At 40.9% G+C, this 21303-nt stretch overlaps 1 protein-coding gene and 1 pseudogene across 1 annotated transcript in view; one reads left to right on the forward strand and one right to left on the reverse strand.

The window, feature by feature from the left end:
* The window catches only part of SLC16A2 (solute carrier family 16 member 2), a 109739-nt gene that overhangs the window by 34559 nt on the left and 53877 nt on the right, over positions 1 to 21303 (forward strand). The gene's annotated exons all lie outside the window — the stretch shown is intronic.
* Positions 16772 to 17710, reverse strand: LOC129025092 (heterogeneous nuclear ribonucleoprotein A1-like; annotated as a pseudogene).

Raw genomic sequence — 21303 nt, forward strand, 5'->3', positions numbered from 1 at the left:
GGCCCAAGCTTGGAAAATGATGAATTGAAATATGAGTTTCCATGTACCTTTCTACGTTAGTTCCCTGGGTCTTCATCTGCCCAGGGGAGATAAAAAGAATGAATAAGAGAGCAGTTGAGGTGATTTCAACTCCATGGGATGCTGCTGCAGACACACTTGAGCTGTCATTATTATGGGATGGGAAAACTGGATGTCAAACTAAGATTATTATCACTGTGCAACGACGACAACAACAACAACAACAACTACTACTACTACTACTAAGAATAATAATAAACTCATGTGATGCTGCCAGCATTCTAAAGAGCCTAACTTTGGGTACTGCCCCTGCTTCATGGGCTCAAAATTGAGGAGAACCTGAAGACTGTTTCCATGCCTTTCAATCTTGGATCTGCATAGACAATTCCTTAGGACCAGCCCTTCCTAGTGAGCTGGGTTAGAAATGCTCTTTTGCACTCCCCTGCAAGCCAAGACTTGTCTGTGCAAAGCCACCGGGTCCCTTCTGTCTGGTAAATTTCTAGAATGTTAAAGTACTTGGAAGGACCCTTAGAGGCCATCAAGTCTGACTCCTTCATTATACTGATAGAAACATGAGAGTTCAGAGAGAAACAGGGACGTGACTAGGGTCACACAGTAATGCAGTGGCAGAAACGGCCCTAATCCAGCTGGCCCTCCCAGCTGATAGGCCAGTGTGCACTTTCCATAGTATCCATCTCTCTCTACTTCCTATCCTTCTATCTCCACCAATTTCAGTCACTTGAGTTGTTACTGGTAGTTCTCAGCCCCAGTAGCCCATCAAAATCCTCTGGGGAGCTTAAAAAAATACTGATGTCCTGGCCCTACCCCAGACCAACCGAATCGTTGTCTCTGAGGGATGGAGTGATTTTTTTTTATTATACTTTAAGTTCTAGGGTACATGTGCACAACGTGCAGGTTTGTTACATATGTATACATGTCCATCAATGATGGAGTGATATTTTTAAAAGCTCTCTAGGTGATTCTAATGTACAGTCAAGATCAAGGATCTCTACTCAGGAGAAAATTAGCCTCATGTCTATGAGGAGACTTAAAGGACAGACTCCCAGTGAAGCAGACTTCCCAGGCTCCATTGACTTTGGGCCACTCTGCACCTCAGTAGGTCCCCAAACCCTGGTATGTGGAGGACGTAGGATTCTGAAAGTATGAATTTCAGGGTCACAAATGCTGTCCTTGAGCTCCATTGACCCTCTTGTCATTGCCTTTCCCTTCATGCTAGATCAGAAGTATTTTATTTCCAGACTTTTTACTTTTTCTTTACCCATCACAAAGGCCTCTGAGGAGACTGCCTGCCTCCAGTAGGCACAAACGATTTGTCCCAGCTTCTGACTTTTTTGGGAGACACACACACACACAAGGAATGTCTCTTCTTTGGCTCCTTCCAAGGGGCTTGTACTGAGTATCTAGAACCACCCGCCAGCCTCCATTCCATCTACTTGCCATTCCCACACATAGAGTTTGCTTCCTAAGAACCAGACTTTGAGGGACAGCCAGCACAAAGCAGAGAGAAGGGAGGCACTGGGCACTGGGACCCCTAATGCTGTTCAGCATTTTGCCTCTTGTCTTGCTGGCTATGGGCCCATAGTTATGTATAAACTTGACTTGCCCAGGGATGAGTAAGTGCAGATGTGTATCTTTTTCCACACCAACAGTGGTCTTTCTTTTTTCAGAAAATAGGATTCACTGAAATATTCCACAAAACTAAACATTAGTGATACTAAAGAAACAAAACATCCTCTTCAACACATTACATAAACCTGCCCTCAAATAATGAGGCTAGAAGGGATTATCAATAATGTTTGGCAATATATAGTCACTTTGCTTTTTAAGTGGCCTCCCCCTCATCCTAGCTTTATTGGAGCATAATTGACAATTAAAATTATATATATTTAAGTTATACAATGTGATGATTTTATATACATATAGAGTCTGAAATTTACCACAGCCAAGTTAATTAACACATCCATCACCTCAAATAGTTAGTATTGTTTTGGTGTGGTGTAAACACTTAAGATTTACTTTTTTTTTGAGACGGAGTTTCGCTCTTGTTGCCCAGGCTGGAGTGCAGTGGCGTGATCTCAGTTCACTGCAACCTCCGCCTCCTTGGTTCAAGTGATTCTCCTGCCTCAGCCTCCCGAGTAGCCGGGATTACAGGCATGCACCACCACACCTAGCTAATTTTGTATTTTTAGTAGAGACGGGGTTTCTCCATTTTGGTCAGGCTGGTCTTGAACTCCCGACCTCAGGTGATCCACCCGCCTCTGCCTCCCAAAGTGCTGGGATTACAGGCATGAACCACCGTGCCCGGCAAGATTTACACTTAACAAATTTCAAGTACACAATACACTACTATTAACTACAGCCACCATGCTGTACATTAGATCTCCAGAACTTGTTTCATAACTGAAATTTTGTACCTTTTATCCAATATTTCCCCATTACCCACAACCACCAGCCTTCAGTAACCACCATTCTAAACTCTGCTTCTATGAGTTCAACTTTGTTAGATTTTACACATACAGTATTTGTGGTCGTTTGATGCCCTCCCTTGGTAAGATTTTTAATCTTTCCTCTACCTCTTTCCATCTATGACTCAGTGTTCAGGAATTTGCTTGTTAAATCTCCTGGATTGGTGTTGTGTGGGCTTTAAAATGTAAAATCAAAGTTAGAGCAATAAAGAAATCCCTTTGGGCCAGTGTTGTGAAAGAATAACTTATTCTGTTCAGTGCAGTGGGTGGTGGATGAACTGGAGTGCCCAGAAAGCCCAGCTGGATCCCCTGAAGCCAGTTATAGACCTCTGCTCTGGCGTTTACCTGTAACTGAGCCATGACTCTGATCTTGATCAACCATGTTATTTAGCAGAGTGAGATGGCCCTCAGCATGCATATATATATGTGTATATATATATTTTTTATATATATATATATATATATATCTCTCTCACGAGTGTTCCCTGCCTCCTATCAAGGCTAGAAGCTGAGCAGTATCCTGGGAAAAAGAGGCTGAGGCCAGTGCCCCCCACCAGGGGCTGGAGTTGAGTTGAAGTCATGGCTGTCAGCAGACAGAAATGCCAACTAATGGTGGCCTCCAGTGGAAACATCTTGCAGGGAGAGGCTGTACCCCTGCCAGTCCCTGGAGTTTTGGAAGAGAAAACACTCATTGAAGGACAGAGTTTGAGTTCCCCCTCCCCACTGGGGATCTGCCACTTAGAACTGTGTGACTGTGGGCAAGTGGCTTAGATACATTCTGTTTTCTCAGTCATCAAGCAGGTATACTTAATACCTATCAGTGCAGTTGTGTGTAGTAATGCAGGTTAAGTATATAAAGGGGAGGTGCTCAAGGAAATGTTAGTTTCCCAACCTTTCCCTATCCTAGTCCCAATAGTCACACCCACTGTTGGAAGAAAACAATTGCATCTGACACTCTCTCCAACTCCTACCCCACCTCCTTGGCCATTCTCCAGACTCGGGTGATTAAGAAGACAGAAAAGATAAGGAATGTCTGGAGCACATAAGGGTCCATACATTCAGGGTACCTGCAAGGGCTTCTGGAGTATAATGACTTTGGTCAACAACTAGCATGGGTGGCATGAGCATGTTAGCCCATAACAGAACAAGTACTGGGATGTCAGGGCCATGGAAGGAAAGAGCCAAGACTCAAGGTGGTCTGACTTCAATGCATCAAGCAGAGGCTTGCTGGTCCCTGTCCTCTTCTGTTCTCCTTTTTAAAGACTAAAAGTCCCTGTGGGTATGGGGAAAGCAGCTGCATCTGAGAAAATAAGTAATACAGTAGCAGCTAAAGATGGAGTTCTGTGGCACCCATGAGAATGTTCCTGGAAGACTTCCAACTACGGGGAGCATAATTGACCAAGGGTCTTGGCTGCTGCACTCTGAAATCGTCCCAGCATTTGTGCTGAGGTCACACCTGCTACATGGCCAAGATACTAAGGTGAGCCTGTTCTTGGGAGACACAGAACTCCTCTGATTGCCAACTGACCACCAACTGACCTTGGTTTCATGAATCCATGATGGTGTTGCCAAACCTTCCTTAGAGTGCAGGGCAGACTAGGAAGCTTCCATCCAACCTTCCCTCATCCTCTCTTTCACTCAGAGTCAGACTTACATTGCAGTCTCACGTCTTTCCTAGCTTTCTCAGACTTCCTCCCTATCTGCTGTCATTTCTCTTAATAAATCCCTGCATATGCAATCCCATTTTATTGTCCACTTCTCTGAGGTCCCAGAGTAACACAAATCCTGACCAACATGAAATCAAATGTATTGGCCTAGAGCCTGGCCTGTACCCAGGGTCTAGCCTTGGGCCACTTTTAGAAAACATTCAGCAGATTTTTTGTTTGTTTGTTTTTTGAGACAGAGTCTTGCTCTGTCGCCCAGGCTGGAGTGCAGTGGCGCGATCTCGTCTCACTGCAAGCTCCACCTCCCAGGTTCACGCCATTCTTCTGCCTCAGCCTCCTGAGTAGCTGGGACTACAGGCGCCCGCCACCAAGCCCAGCTAGTTCTTTTGTATTTTTAGTAGAGACGGGGTTTCACCGTGTTAGCCAGGATGGTCTTGATCTCCTGACCTTGTGATCCACCTGCCTCGGTCTCCCAAAGTGCTAGTATTACAGGCGTGAGCCACTGTGCCCGGCCAACATTCAGCAGGTTTCTAAACATTGGAGAAGTATCCCTAAAGTTTGGAAAGACTTCGTGAGTGATATAAATTTATTGCCCTGCTTTACTCTGAATGAATATCTCAGACAAATAAGTTTCTTTTATTTAATGTTCCAACTCAATGTCTTATATGCCTTCTTATGGAAGATGTTTCTTTAATCTAACTATAATATTTCCCAGGAAGCACACATTTTCTCCTGTCCTCCATTTTGGACTGAGAGTCAGAGAAATCTAGCTCCAGGTTTGCCAGTGACAAACCGTGTCATATTGGACAAGTCCCTGTACTCTCTGTAACCTTCCCTTTCTGAACCTCAGCTCTTATTTTTTGTGACTACCACTTTTTCTGTTTCCTCAGTTCCATTCCTCAGAACCAGTGTTCAAGTTCTCCTAAAAGACATTGGTCTGTTAGAAAAGGAAAGAGAGAGAGAGAGAGAGAGAGAGAGAGAGTGTGTGTGTGTGTGTGTGTGTGTGTGTGTGTGCGCGCGCGCATATGTGTCTGTCTGTGAAAAAGAGGGAAAGAGGGAGAGGGAGAGGAAGAATTGGAGAGAAGGAGAGAAGCAGAGGGAGAGAGAAGGTGAAAGAAAGACATCTCTGTGCAGCTTATTTCCAGCTCTGCTTGGCGATTCCCTCACACGCAGTGCTAGGCAACACATATGGTGACCTACTTTTGCAAGAAGGCTCTTTTTTGGAGTTACAGTCTTCTTTACCTTCCTCCTTTGCCTGGGATGGGTCTGCCACTAAACAGCAGATACAGATGTAAAGAACAGAGGATTGGTGGCTCTGGTATCATTACCAAATTTTGAAAATTGTAAGGATGAAAGGCATTCCAGCTCTTAGCTTTGTGTTACCAGAAACCACTCCAGAGATTTGAAACTTAATCACTTACAACTCCTCCTAGGAGGAATTCAGGCTTAATACCATCTCCATCCCCATCTACAGAGGCCAGGATGCTTTGTCCCAAGCCCCTGAATCCCTCAAATCTAACCCTGTCCCCTGCTGCGGCCACCACTCTCTCCTATTTCATTGGAGTGTCTCCTCCTGAGCCTTTCAGCCCAGTCCAGGCCAGCTCCTTAATAGCTGCCCCTCCCCCTGAACTCCCTCTTCCTGCCTCCTCTTCCATCTAGTGGCAGAAACCCCACCTCTGTTGGCCCAGTGTCTTTGAAGAGGGTCCTGAGATGCCCCTCGGAGTTTGGGTAGAGCCCTTGCAGGCATCCAGAGAACAACTGGAATCAAGGCCCTTTGTGCTTTCTGGTTCCCAAGCGCCTTTGGGGCTTGAGGTTCTCTTCATTAGCCGTGGATCTGAAGTATTTGTTTCTCGAGTAGCCTGACTGCTAATGTTTCACCCAGAGTTTTTGGTTATAGTTTGGTGTTTGTTTGTTTGTTTTTGAGATGGAGTCTCGCCCTGTCACCCAGGCTGGAGTGCAATGGCATGATCATGGCTCACTGCAACCTCCGCCTCCTGGATTCAAATGATTCTCCTGCCTCAGCCTCCCGAGTAGCTGGGATTACAGGCACCTGCCACCATGCCCAGCCAATTTTTGTATTTTCAGTAGAGACGGGGTTTCAACATGTTGGCCAGGCTGGTCTCAAACTCCTGAACTCGTGATCCGCACATCTCAGCCTCCCAAAGTGCTGGGATTACAGGCGTGAGCCACTGCACCCGGCAGGTTTGGTGTTCTTACCCAGCATCTCACAACTTCTGTACTGAGCCTTCTATGGATCTTTGAAAAATGGGCTTCTCCAGAAGGTAGGGGGAAGGTTCACAGCCCTGGGAGACCATGACCAAAGGGAAACACGACTGAATGGGACAGAGGAGTAATTGTGCTTAGGACTAATTTAGCAGAAATTCATTAGGGGGCTCAAGACATCTGTGAAAAAAACTGAAGCAAAATCCCATCAAAATAAAAGCCCTTCAGAAACACTGCCCACAGACTCAACAAAGGGTTCTGGCCTGAGAAGCCCAAAACACTTGGGCCACCAACTTCTGCTTCTTTCTTGTGAGACCACATGCAGGTCTCTTCATCTCTTTGTGGCTCAATTTACCCACTTATAAAATGAGGGGCCTGGACTCTATCATCTTAGGATAGTGAAAAAGTAGCTAGCCTGGGAAAGAAGAGGTATACACAACTCTAGAAATTCTTCAGATTTTTCCACGGACTACTGCAGAGGGAGAGGATGGATGGGGACAAAAGAAATGAGAAAAAAAAAATCGGTGGAGTTTCCAGTAGGCTGACAAGTGCCTCCATCACATCAGAACATTCCTGCTTTTATATTATTCATGCAAAGTACTTCAGTGTAAAATTGCAATTGGAAAGGAAAGGGGGTTCCATGGATTTAGGAAGGTTTTAACTTTCTAACTTCTAGCTACAAGTGAGTCTGAAAAAGTAAGAATGTAGTTTTTATAGCTTTTGTAATGATGTTAGAAATAGAGAAGAGGGTTGAAAATAAGAATATTGAGTTAGTTCAACAGCATCCACTACAACTAATATTTTTTGCTCTAAATTTGATTACTTTTTAGAGCTTATTAATGCATAACTGATGTACAATAAACTGCACATATTTAAAGTACATTATTTGGTCAATTTTTTTTTTTTTTTGAGACGGAGTCTCACTCTGTCGCCCAGGCTGGAGTGCAGTGGCACGATCTTGGCTCACTGCAAACTCTGCCTCCCAGGTTCACGCCATTCTCCTGCCTCAGCCTTCTGAGTAGCTGGGACTACAGGCACCTGCCACCACACCCGGCCAATTTTTTTGTATTTTTGGTAGAGACAGGGTTTCACCATGTTAGCCAGAATGGTCTTGATCTCCTGACCTCGTGATCCACCCGCCTCGGTGTCCCAAAGTGCTGGGATTACAGGCGTGAGCCACTGCGCCCGGCCTATTTGGTCAATTTTGACAAATGTGTACATTCATGAAATCATTGCAGTAATCTAGATATTGAGCATGTACATCATCCTCAAAAGTTTCTTCATGCCCTTTTTTAGTTCATCCCTCCCTCCACCACCATCGTCTGGCAACTACTGCTCTGCTTTCTGTAACTATCGATTAATTGGCATTTTTAGAATTATTTATATGTGGAATTATACAGTATTTACTCTTTTTGTCTAGAGATTTTTCACTTAGCATAATTATTTTGAGATTCAGAATAAGGTGTGTATCAATATTTTATTCCTCTGTGTTGCTAAATAGTATTACATTGTGTTGATAACACAGTTTGTCTTATCTAATTACCTGTTGATGGACAGTTGGGTTATTTACAGTTTGGGGCTGTTACAAATAAAGCTGTTCTGAACATTTATGTACAAGTTGTTTACAAGTACTTTTAAAATTTAACTAATGACTTCCATTTTCAAAATGTTTCCAGCAGAAACTGACTTGGGAAATGTTGCATTTGTGTGTCTCTTTGTACTCAAGCTATTTTTTGGCAGTTTTTGTTGTTGTTGATATTTTATATCCTTTGATGTTATTACACATTGTTGATCCTACAGTTGCACCTCCCCAAGCATTGTGAATAGATTTCTGAAAGCCTTTGTAGGAAGAATTTCAGTTGAATAATTTAAGACTTGTATAAGGTGTTTTCTTGAGGGGGACTGAGAAGCAAAAACCCTTGTAAATATTTTATATTTACTAAAACAAACCACTAAATATAATACCAAATAAAGATGGTATTAATTTCCTTTTAAACCTACTGGCCTAGACAAAGGCTAGAGTCTCCACCCAGCTAGGGGAGACTGGAAGTCCATAAGTGAGCAAGAGACACAACCCTAAAATATTCAGTTTCAGACCTAGGCTAGGTGCAGTGGCTCATGCCTGTAATCCCAGCACTTTGGGAGGAGGCTGAGGGGGGAGGATCACTTGAGGCCAGGAGTTTGAGACCAGTCTGGGCAACATAGCAAGATCTCATCTCTATAAAACAACAACAACACAAAACTTGAGGCCAGGAGTTTGGGACCAGCCTGGGCAACATAGCAAGATCCCATCTCAATAACAGCAAGAACAACAACAACAAACAGACCTATTGCTCCTCCATGGAGCCAGGGAACATGGCAACAGAGAGGACTCCCATCTCCAGTACTAGGCTGGCCTATGGCCAGCAAACAGCTGTTGTTTCAGGAAAGGGGTTCAGAGAGAAATTGCGTGGTGTGAAAAACTGTTAATGAAACAGGATATGAGATCCATCTCATGTCTTCCTTCCAGTACTCCCCAAGGAAATGGTCATACTTGTATTTCACTCTTATTTTATTTTACATTTCCTTAATAAAATTTTAAAAGGTTTCATGGGGCTGTATGGAAACCAAGGATGACTCTTCAGGCCATGAGGAGAGTGTGGCATGAGATTTTGCCACAGTATGGAAAGGAGAAGCCTGGAATGGGGAACCAAGCACAAAAGCTTTGTCCTGGGATCTGGAGTTCCTGCAAGTGTCCTTGAGAATGAACTACGGCAGAGAAAGGCAGGGGCAGAACCCTTCAGAGAGCATCGACTCATCAGCTGCTACAACCTGATGAGCCAATCAGGTTCTTGCTGCTCTTGCCCACCCTTCAGACTCTTTCCCTGAGCCTCAAGGCCAGCTTGAACAATATTTCGCTCTTCTAGGCTGCCCGGGGAGTTGGGAGTGGTACTCAGCCCATTTTGTGGGGGTTGGAGACAGTGTTTGTGCACCAGGGCAGTCCCCACTAGAAGGCAGGAAAGAGCTGGAGAGGGTTGGAGAGAGGCCCAGTAAGAAGCATGCTGCAATTTTCTTTCACAACCAATCCCCATATGGGGGTGACAATTCCAGGGAAATGGGATGCATTGTTCTCTACTTGCTGCTAGCCTCTGGGCCATGAACAAAGTAGTAAATTGGCCCTGTGAGGGAGGGGACAGAAGGGGGAGGTGGTGGAGGATATGGGGACCAGAAGCCCCTGGGGCTGACTGATCTGCTTACAAACATCAGAACTTCCCCTCTGTGACCCTCCCAGCCCCCAGGGAATGAGAACTGTTTTGCTCTCCTAGATCAGAAAGAACAAGATGTCCTTATCTGGTGGGAGAGGGCTGGTCAATACCACCTCCAAGGAGAGAAGAGAAGGGACCCAAGAGAACTGCAAGCCCAGCAGGAAGCATCATTCTTGGGGAAAGCCTAGAAAGAAGCAGGCAGGCTCCATCCCAGGCCCGCAGGGTTTCAGGAGTCCGGATGGGCGGAGGATTCAGACTCCATACTCTCCCACCAATGCTTCAAAGCCCTGGTGCTTGTGGCTGGTGTTAATTTTTTACTTTTATTGTCTTTATGAGCTTTTTCTAAACCTGGCTTCTAAAAAGCTATGAAAGCCAAACAGCTGTTTAGGCTACAGCATTCTCCACCCCCTTTCCTGACTCCCTACTTGCCATTCCTCTGACCTTTCTTGAGCACCTACTTTACTGTGGGAGAATAGCCATCCCTTGGTATATGTGGAAGATTAGTTCCAGGACCCCTTGCAGACACCAAAATCCACAGATGCTCATGTCTCATGTCCTTTATAAAAAATAGTGTAGTATTTGCGTATAACCTATACACATCCTCTCATAAACTTTAGATCACTCTAGATTACTTATGATACCTAATACAATGTAAATGCTATGCAAATAGTTGTTATACTATATTATTTAAGGAGTAACAACAAAAAAAGTCTGTACACGTTTAGCACAGACACAGTCATCCATTTTTTTTCAAACATTTTCGATCTGCTGTTGGTTGAACCCACTGATGCAGAACCCACTGATAAGGAGGCAAAAGATTCTGTCTAGGGTCTGCTGCAAACCCATGCTTCTTCCAGGGCTCTTAGTCTCTGTTACTTTCCTCACCACAAAGTTGCCCTTTTGTGTCTGGTAAAAACAACATTGCCCTTCCCTGAATTAATTTACCAACCTTGGTCTAGAAGCCCATGGCTTTGTCACAATACTCAATATTTAGTAATGTGGCCCTAGAGAGGTTTTAGACTTTCAGTCAAGGTTCTGATATTTTTGGTCTGATTCTGCCAACCCAGATCATTTTATGGCCACAGAACCAAATGGAGCTAGACACTTTCCTGGCACAAATGGTGAGTTTTCTTCAATTCAACAAACCTTTCTTGAGCACCATGTCACCATATACCCAGATAGCTCTCAGCCAGAGAGAGAGGTATAAAGCCCTTTAAGGGCCCACCCCTCGCCTCCATCTTCCTGCCTTTTTCTACCTTTCTGCACTTCTTCTGCCCATACAGGCTCAGCTCCATCTAGAGAAAGCTAAGCTGGAAAGTGGTAAGGGTACTTAGATATAATCTTTTCAGAACCCCTCATGATACAGACAGAGAAAGCAAGACCCAGAAGAGTAAGAAACTTGACCTAGGCTACACAGCAGATTAGCAGTAGGGCTTGGAGTTGGTGTCTAAGGCTAAGGGGGGGCTTCTAAAACAAAAAGAATATCCCAAGTTAGTATGTGCATTGGGGTGGATGTGGGAACATGTGAAAAGCAGGTCAAGACCCATAACCTAGACTTTGTGGCCACATCTAGGATTGGTTTGAAGGTTACCTTGTAGGCCCCTAGCACTCCCGCCCAAAGTATGTCTCAGAAACAGAAATGGCACCTCTGGGTAATTCTTTTGGAGCTTGAAGGCTGTGCACATTTAATTTTCCAAAAATAAAATCCTAGTATAGGCAAAGCCTTGTAGGAACAAAGCCCTGAGGGAGGCATCTCAGAAAAGACAATTAAGAAAACCCCCAGAGAGCCTTTGTAACTACATAGTACAAAAAATTCAACCAGTTTAAAAAAGGTATTCTTGCCTCCTTCCATATATTCCATATATTCCACAGGCATGCTCCATGACATAGAAATCTGACTTTGTCAGTCCCCCGCCCAGAAACCACTCATGAATCCCATAGTCCTGGTGAGATTAGATCCAAACTCCTGGCCATGCCATTCAAGTTCCTGGGCAACTTTCCCAGGATCATCTTTTCCCACCCAACTCTTACCTAAACCACCCACACATACCTTCTTCATTCACACCATATCATTCACATTTCAAGCCTCCAAACCACTGTTCATGCTGTTCCATCAGCTTGAGATACCTTTCTCTACTTTTTGATTATTAGATTATCCTTCAGGGCTCAACTCAAAGATCACCCTCTATTCTGTTAAACTTTTAAAAAAATAGCTTTATTGAGACAAAATTTATTTGCCACACAATTAACCCAACTAAAGTACATAATTCAATGGTTTTTAGTGAATTCACAGAATTGTATAACCATTACCACGATCAATTTTAAAACATTGTCATCACCCGGAAAGAAACATGTACGCTTTAGGCATCCCTACCACCACAATCTCCCCATCACCCCCTTCCAGACCTTGGCAAATACTAATCCACTTTCTATTTCTATAAATGTGCATGTTCTAGACATTTCATATTAGTGGAATTATATAATATATGGTCTTTTGACTGGCTTTTTTCACTTAGCGTAATGTTTTCAAGGTTCTTCTATGTCATAGCATGTATTAGCAACAAATTTCTTTTTATGGCTGAATAATAGCCATTGCATGGATAAACTGTACCACATTTTGTTTATGCACTTACAAATTCATGGACATTTCAGTTGTTTCTACTTTTTGGCTATTATGACTAATGCTGCTATGAGAAGTCCAGTACAAGTTTTTAAATTAGATATACATTTTTATTTGTCTTGGTTACATACCTAACAGCAGAATTGTTGGATGATATGGTACCTCAATTTTTAAAAAATGTTTAATTTTTTTTTATGCGTACATAATAGTTGCACTATTTATGGGGTACATGTGATATTTTGATATAAGCATACAATCTTATAATGATAAAATCAAGGTAACCAGGATATCCATCACCTTAAACATTTATCATTTCTTTGTGTTAAGAAAATTCTAATTCCATTCTTCTAGTTATTTGGAAATACACATTTTTTTTTAACTATAGGCACCCTATTGTGCTAGCAAACACTAAATCTTATTCCTTCTATCTAACTATATTTTTGTAACCATTAGCCAACCCTTCTTTATCCCCCACTCCCCATGACCCTTCCCAGCCTCTGGTAACCATCATTCTACCCTTTACCTTCATGAGACCAATCAACCTTTTTAGCTCCTATATATGAATAAGAACATGCAACATTTCTGTGCTTGGCTTATTACACTTAATATAATGACTTTCAGTTCTACTCATGTTGTTGCAAGTGACAGGATTTCATTCTTTTTTATGCCTGAATAATATTCCATTGTGTATATGTTATCACATTTCCTTTATCCATTCACCTGTTGATGGGTACTTAGGTTGGTTCCATGTCTTAGCTATTGCATATAGTGCTGCAACAAACATGGGAGTGCAGATATCTCTTGGATATTCTGATTTTTCTTCTTTTGGATATATACCCAGCAGTGGGAATGCTGGATCATATGGTGGTAACTTGATGTTTAATATTTTAAGGAACTGCCAAAATGTTTTCCAAAACAGCTGACCCATTTTACATTCCTACAAACAACACATGAAGATTTCAATTTCTGTACATCCTCACCAACACTTATTTTTTGTATTTTTTTATAGCTATTCTAGTGGTTGTGAAGTGGTATCTCCTTTTGGTTTTTATTTGCAGTTCCTTGATGACTAAAGATATTAGGTATCTTTTCATGTGTTCATTGGCCATTTGTATATCTTCTTTAAAGAAATGTCTGTTGAAACCCTTGGCCTGTTTTTTGTTTTTAAAGACGATTTTAGGGCAGTTTTACGTTTGTAGCAAAGTTGAGCAGAAGGTGCAGACATTTCCCAATACCCCCTACCCCCCACCATGCACAGCACCTCCACTATTAACTCCTTCACCAGAATAGTACTTTTATTATAATTGATGAACCTACATTGACACATCATTATTACCCAAAGTTCATAATTTACATTAGGTTCACTGTTGGTGTACATTCTATAAGTATTGTCAAATGTATAATAACATGTGTCTACCATTATAGTATCATACAGAATAGTTCCACTGCTCTAAAAATTCCCTGTGCTTTACCTATTCATCTCACCATCCCCCTGGCAACCACTGATCCTTTTACTGTCTCCATAGTTTTGCTTTTTCCAGAATATCATCAGATTGGAATCATACAGTATGGAGCCTTTTCAGATTGGCGTCTTTCACTTAATAATATGCACTTAAGATTCCTCCATGTGTTTTCATGGCCTGATAGCCAATTTCTTTTGAGTGCTGAACAATACTCCACTGTCTAGATGTACCAGAGCTTATCCATTCACCTACCGAAGGAAATCTTGGTTGCTTCCAAGTTTTGGCAATTATGAATAAAACTGCTATAAACAATAATGTGCAGGGTTTTTTTTTTTTTGTGGACATAGGTTTTTGACCCACTTGGGTAAATACCAAGGAGCACAATTGCTGGATTGTACCATAAGAGCATATTTAGTTTTGTAAGAAACTGCCAGACTGTCCTCCAAAGTGGGTGTACCATTTTGTATTCCCACCAGCACTAAATGAGAGTTCCTGTTGCTTCACATCATCACCAGCATTGGGTGTTGTCAGTGTTTTGGATTTTGGTTATTCTAATAGGTGTGTAGTGGTATCTCATTGTTTCCATCTGCAATTCCCTCATGACATATGATATTGAGCATCTTTTCACATGCATATTCACCATCCATACATATTTTCTGGTGAGGTGTTCATTTAGATTTGCCTTTAAAAATATCAAGTTATGCCAGGCACGGTGGCTCACGCCTGTAATCCCAGCACTTTGGGAGGCCAAGGCGGGCAGATCAGGAGATCGAGATCATCCTGGCTAACACAGTGAAACCCCGTCTCTACTAAAAATACAAAAAATTAGCTGGGTGTGGTGGCAGCTGCCTGTAGTCCCAGCTACTAGGGAGGCTGAGGTAGGAGAATGGTGTGAACCCAGGAGGCGGAGCTTGCAGTGAGCCAAGATGGAGCCACTGCACTCCAGCCTTGGCTACAGAGTGAGACTCCGTCTCAAAAAAAAAATCAAGTTATTTATTTTCTTTTTGTTGAATTTTAAGAGTTCTTTGTATATATTATTAACAATTCTTTATCAGATATGTCATTTGCAAGTATTTTCTCCCAATCTTCTCATTCACTTGATAGTGTCTTTCACAGAGCAGAGATTCTTAATTTTAATTAAGTCCAGTTTACAAATTATATCTTTTATGGATTGTGCCTTTGTTGTTATATATAAAAAATTACCACCCAAGGTCATTGAAATTTGGTTTTATATTATCTTCTAGGAATTTTAGAGTTTTGCATTTTACATTTAGGTCTATGATTAGTTTTGTGTGAATTTTTGTGAAGGGTGTAAGCTCTGTGTTGTTACTGTTCTTTTAGGATTAGGAATGAAAGACAGTTATTATAATCTTGTGACCTCATTTCTCTGATGGCTCTAAGAACAGTGGTTTATTTTTCAGTTTGTTTAGCTTTTTATTTGTTATTAGGACAGAGTGATAACTTCCAAGCTCTTTACATGCCAGACTGGAAAACCTCTGCCCATTTGTAAATGTTATTTGTCTTTTTATTGTTGAATTATTAGAGTTTTAAATATATATGCTGGATATTCAACCCTTATCAGATAAATGATTTGAAAATATTTTCTCTCATTCTGTGTGTTGTCTTTTCACTATCTTACTGGTGTCCCTTGAAGCACAAGTTTTTCATGGTTTTATTGTGGTGAAATATACAGAACATAAAATTTATAATTTTAACCATTTTAAGTGTACATTTCAGTGGCACTAAGTACATTTACGTTCTTGTGCAACTATCACCACCATCCATCTCCAGTACTTTTTCATCTTCCCAAACTGAAACTCTGTATCTATTAAACAATTACTCTCCATTTTCTCTTCTCAGTCCTTGGCAACCACCATTCTACTTTCTGTCCCTATGGATTTGATGACTCTATGTACATCATGTAAATGGAATCATACAGTATTTACTTGTCTTTTTGTGACTGGTTTATTTCACTTAGCATAATGTCTTCCAGGTTCACCTATGTTGTAGCATGTGTCAGAATTTCCTTCCTTTTTAAGGGTGAATAATATTTCATTGTATATACACACATACATACATACATGCATATACATACACATTTTGTTTATCCAATCATCCATCAATGGACATTTGGGTTGTTCCCACCTTTTGGCTATTGTGAATGATGCTGCTCTGAACTTTAGTGGACAAATATCTGTTTGAGTCTCTGATTTCAATTATTTTGGGTATATACCCAGAAATATGTTTTTAATTTTTATGAACTCCAATTTATCTAGTGTTTTTTTGTTGCTTGTGCTTTTAAAATTGTTTCTAAAAACTATTGCCTATTCTATTTACTTCTATGCTTTCTTCTAAGACTTCTATATTTTTAATTCTTATATGTAGGTATGTACTTCATTTTGATCTAATTTCTATATATGGTGTCATGTAGGAATTCAATTTCATTCTTTTGCATGTGAATATCTAGTTGACCCATCACCATTTGCTGAAAAGACTATTTTATCTATATTGAATTATCTTGGCAACCTTGCTAATAATCAATTCACAGAAAATATAAAGGGGTTTTTAAATGGACTCTCAATTTTGTTTCATTAATCTATATTAATGAAACAATATGCAAGTACCACACGGTTTTTATTACTGTACCTTTGTAGTAGATGTGAAATTAGGAAGTGTGAATCTTCCAACTTTGTTGTTCATTTTTCTTCTTCTTTTTTTTTTAAAAGACATTTATTCAGCATCATAATCAGACTATTACATTTAGCAATCAACAGCATGGGTGCAAAAAAAAAAAAACCTACATTAAAACTCTTCATTGGAATGCTTTACACTTTCCACAGAAAAGAAACTAAAATAATTGTTATACAATTAGTCATAAATACAGTCCTCGAGTTTTTTTCCCATACATATGAGTATTTGTCTAAAACATGTCTGCTTTGTAGCGGCTAGGCCCTGCCACCACTGTGCTTTACTAAATTCACAAATCTGTTGTAACCTGTAGCTTCCCTGCAACTTCTCTGGCTCTCCGTTCCTGCTAAGGTTTGTTTCCTAATTAAAATCTTCTGCCACTGCCACAGCTACTGCTACTACTGGAACCACCATAGCCACCTTGGTTTTGTGGTTTGGCAAATAATTGGCCTCCACCACCATAGGGACCAGAGCTTCTGCCTCCAAAGTTTCATGAGTCCAAAATTTGAAGACTGATTGTTGTAATTGCCAAAATCATTGTAGCTTCCACCACCTCCAAAATTGCTTCCATCATTACCAAATCCATTATAGCCATCCCCACCACCACCATAACCACCACCACCATGGCTGCCACCAAAGCCACCATGACCACTGAAGTTTCCTCCACGACCACCACCTCCATGACCATGACCAAAGTTTCCAGAACCACTTCCACCTCTGGCTGGATGAGGCACTAGCCAACTCTTGCTTTGACAGGGCTTTCCTAACTTCACAGTTGTGGTCATTCACACTATGGTATTTCTGAATGACAGTCTTATCCACAGAGTCATGGTTGTCAAAGGTTACAAAGGCAAAACCCCTTTTCTTACCACGGCCTCAGTCGGTCATGATTTCAATCACTTCAATTTTTCCATACTATTCAAAATAATCGCTTAGTTGACGTTCTTCAGTGTCTTCTTTAATGCCACCAACAAATATCTTTTTCAAAGTTAAGTGGGCACCTGGTCTTTGAGAATCTTCTCTTGAGACAGCTCTCTTTGGTTCCACAACTCTTCCATCCACCTTGTGTGGCCTTGCATTCATGGCTGCATCCATCTCCCCCATGGTGTCATATGTGACAAACCCAAAGCCCCTGGAGGGCTTGGTGTTTGGATCACTCATTACCACACAGTCTGTGAACGTTCCCCATTGCTCAAAATGGCTCAACCATTTTGAGCCATTTTCAGGTTGTTTCAAAGCTCAACCCTGCAATGAAGAGCTTCCTCAGCTGTTCGGGCCCTTTAGGAGATACTGACTTAGACATGATGGCGGAGAGAAGACAGACTTTAATGATGCTTCCTCAGCAGTGTCCATGGGCAGAAAGCTGTTGTTCATTTTTGAAGATTGTTTTTGCTATTCTAGTTCTCTTGCATTTTCATACAAATCTTAGGATCAGTTTGTCAATTTCTGCAAAGACAATGCAGCCAGGGTTTTTACAGGGATATTGTTGAATCTGTAGGTAAATTTACAGAGATTGCCATCTTAATAATATTAAGTCTTCTGATCCATGAAAATGGAATGTTTCCACTTATGTAGATATTTTTTAACTTCCTCCAACAATATTTTGTAGCCTTCAGAGTAAAAGTTTTATACTCCTTTTGTTAAATTTATTCCTAAGTAGTGTACACTTTTTGATGCTTTTGTAAATGGAATTGTTTTAATTTTATTTGAAGATAGTTTATTGCTGCTATATAGAAATATAATTCATCTTTGTATATTGATTTTCTATCTTGTAACATTGCTAAACTAAGTTATTAGTTCTAGTAGGTTTTTTTGCAGATTCCTTAGTATTTTCTTTTTTTTTTTTTAATTATACTTTAAGTTTTAGGGTACGTGTGCACAACGTGCAGGTTTGTTACATATATATATGTGTGCCATGTTGGTGTGTTGCACCCATTAACTCGTCATTTAACATTAGGTATATCTCCTAATGTTATCCCTCCCCCCTCCTCCCACCCCACAACAGGCCCTGGTGTGTGATGTTCCCCGTCCTGTGTCCATGTGTTCTCATTGTTCAATTCCCACCTATGAGTGAGAACGTGCAGTGTTTGGTTTTTTGTCCTTGCGATAGTTTGCTGAGAATGATGGTTTCCAGCTTCATCTGTGTCTCTACAAATGACATGAACTCAGCATTTTTTATGGCTGCATAGTATTCCATGGTGTATATGTACCACATTTTCTTAATCCAGTCTACTATTGTTGGACATTTGGGTTGGTTCCAAGTCTTTGCTATTGTGAATAGTGCCGCAATAATCATACGTGTGCATGTGTCTTTATAGCAGCATGATTTATAATCCTTTGGGTATATACCCAGTAATGGGATGGCTGGGTCAAATGGTATTTCTATTTCTAGATCCCTGAGGAATCGCCACACTGACTTCCACAATGGTTGAACTAGTTTACAGTCCCACCAACAGTGTAAAAGTGTTCCTATTTCTCCACATCCTCTCCAGCACCTGTTGTTTCCTGACTTTTTTATGATCGCCATTCTAACTGGTGTGAGATGGTATCTCATTGTGGTTTTGATTTGCATTTCTCTGATGGCCAGTGATGATGAGCATTTTTTCATGTGTCTTTTGGCTGCATAAATGTCTTCTTTTGAGAAGTGTCTGTTCATATCCTTCACCCACTTTTTGATGGGGTTGTTTGTTTTTTCTTGTAAATTTGTTTGAGTTCATTGTAGATTCTGGATATTAGCCGTTTGTCAGATGAGTAGATTGCAAAAATTTTCTCCCATTCTGTAGGTTGCCTGTTTACTCTGATGGTAGTTTCTTTTGCTGTGCAGAAGCTCTTTAGTTTAATTAGATCCCATTTGTCAATTTTGGCTTTTGTTGCCATTGCTTTTGGCGTTTTAGACATGAAGTCCTTGCCCATGCCTATGTCCTGAATGGTAATGCCTAGGTTTTCTTCTAGGGTTTTTATGGTTTTAGGTCTAACATTTAAATTTTTAATCCATCTTGAATTAATTTTTGTATAAGGTGTAAGGAAGGGATCCAGTTTCAGCTTTTGGCATATGGCTAGCCAGTTTTCCCAGCACCATTTATTAAACAGGGAATCCTTTCCCCGTTTCTTGTTTTTGTCAGGTTTGTCAAAGATCAGATAGTTGTAGATATGCGGTGTTATTTCTGAGGGCTCTGTTCTGTTTCATTGATCTATATCTCTGTTTTGGTACCAGTACCATGCTGTTTTGGTTACTGTAGGCTTGTAGTATAGTTTGAAGTCAGGTAGCGTGATGCCTCCAGCTTTGCTCTTTTGGCTTAGGATTGACTTGGCAATGTGGGCTCTTTTTTGGTTCCATGTGAACTTTAAAGTAGTTTTTTCCAATTCTGTGAAGAAAGTCATTGGTAGCTTGATGGGGATGGCATTGAATCTATAAATTACCTTGGGCAGTATGGCCATTTTCACAATATTGATTCTTCCTACCCATGAGCATGGAATGTTCTTCCATTTGTTTGTATCCTCTTTTATTTCATTGAGCAGTGGTTTGTAGTTCTCCTTGAAGAGGTCCTTCACATCCCTTGTAAGTTGGATTCCTAGGTATTTTATTCTCTTTGAAGCAATTGTGAATGGGAGTTCACTCATGATTTGGCTCTCTGTTTGTCTGTTATTGGTGTATAAGAATGCTTGTGATTTTTGCACATTGATTTTGTATCCTGAGACTTTTCTGAAGTTGCTTATCAGCTTAAGGAGATTTTGGGCTGAGACGATGGGGTTTTCTAGATATACAATCATGTCATCTGCAAATAGGGACAATTTGACTTCCTCTTTTCCTAATTGAATACCCTTGATTTATTTCTCCTGCCTAACTGCCCTGGCCAGAACTTCCAACACTATGTTGAATAGCAGTGGTGAGAGAGGGCATCCCTGCCTTGTGCCAGTTTTCAAAGGGAATGCTTCCAGTTTTTGCCCATTCAGTATGATATTGGCTGTGTGTTTGTCATAAATAGCTCTTATTATTTTGAGATACGTCCCATCAATACCTAATTTATTGAGAGTTTTTAGCATGAAGGGTTGTTGAATTTTGTCAAAGGCCTTTTCTGCATCTATTGAGATAATCATGTGGTTTTTGTTGTTGGTTCTGTTTATATGCTGGATTACGTTTATTGATTTTCATATGTTGAACCAGCCTTGCATCCCAGGGATGAAGCCCACTTGATCATGGTGGATAAGCTTTTTGATGTGCTGCTGGATTCGGTTTGCCAGTATTTTATTGAGGATTTTTGCATCGATGTTCATCAGGGCTATTGGTCTAAAATTCTCTTTTTTTGTTGTGTGTCTGCCAGGCTTTGGTATCAGGATGATGCTGGCCTCATAAAATGAGTTAGGGAGGATTCCCTCTTTTTCTATTGATTGGAATAGTTTCAGAAGGCATGGTACCAGTTCCTCCTTGTACCTCTGGTAGAATTCAGCTGTGAATCCATCTGGTCTTGGACTTTTTTTGGTTGGTAAGCTATTAATTATTGCCACAATTTCAGAGCCTGTTATTGGTCTATTCAGAGATTCCAATTCTTCCTGGTTTAGTCTTGGGAGGGTGTATGTGTTGAGGAATTTATCCATTTCTTCTAGATGTTCTAGTTTATTTGTGTAGAGGTGTTTGTAGTATTCTCTGATGGTAGTTTGTATTTCTGTGGCATCGGTGGTGATATCCCCTTTGCCTTTTTTTATTGCGTCTATTTGATTCTTCTCTCTTTTCTTCTTTATTAGTCTTGCTAGCAGTCTATCAATTTTGTTGATCTTTTCAAAAAAACAGCTCCTGGATTCATTGATTTTTTGAAGGGTTTTTTGTGTCTCTATTTCCTTCAGTTCTGCTCTGATCTTAGTTATTTCTTGCTTTTGCTAGCTTTTGAATGTGTTTGC

The sequence above is a fragment of the Pongo pygmaeus genome, chromosome X (genome assembly GCF_028885625.2).
Source record: "Pongo pygmaeus isolate AG05252 chromosome X, NHGRI_mPonPyg2-v2.0_pri, whole genome shotgun sequence".
Taxonomy (NCBI): domain Eukaryota; kingdom Metazoa; phylum Chordata; class Mammalia; order Primates; family Hominidae; genus Pongo; species Pongo pygmaeus.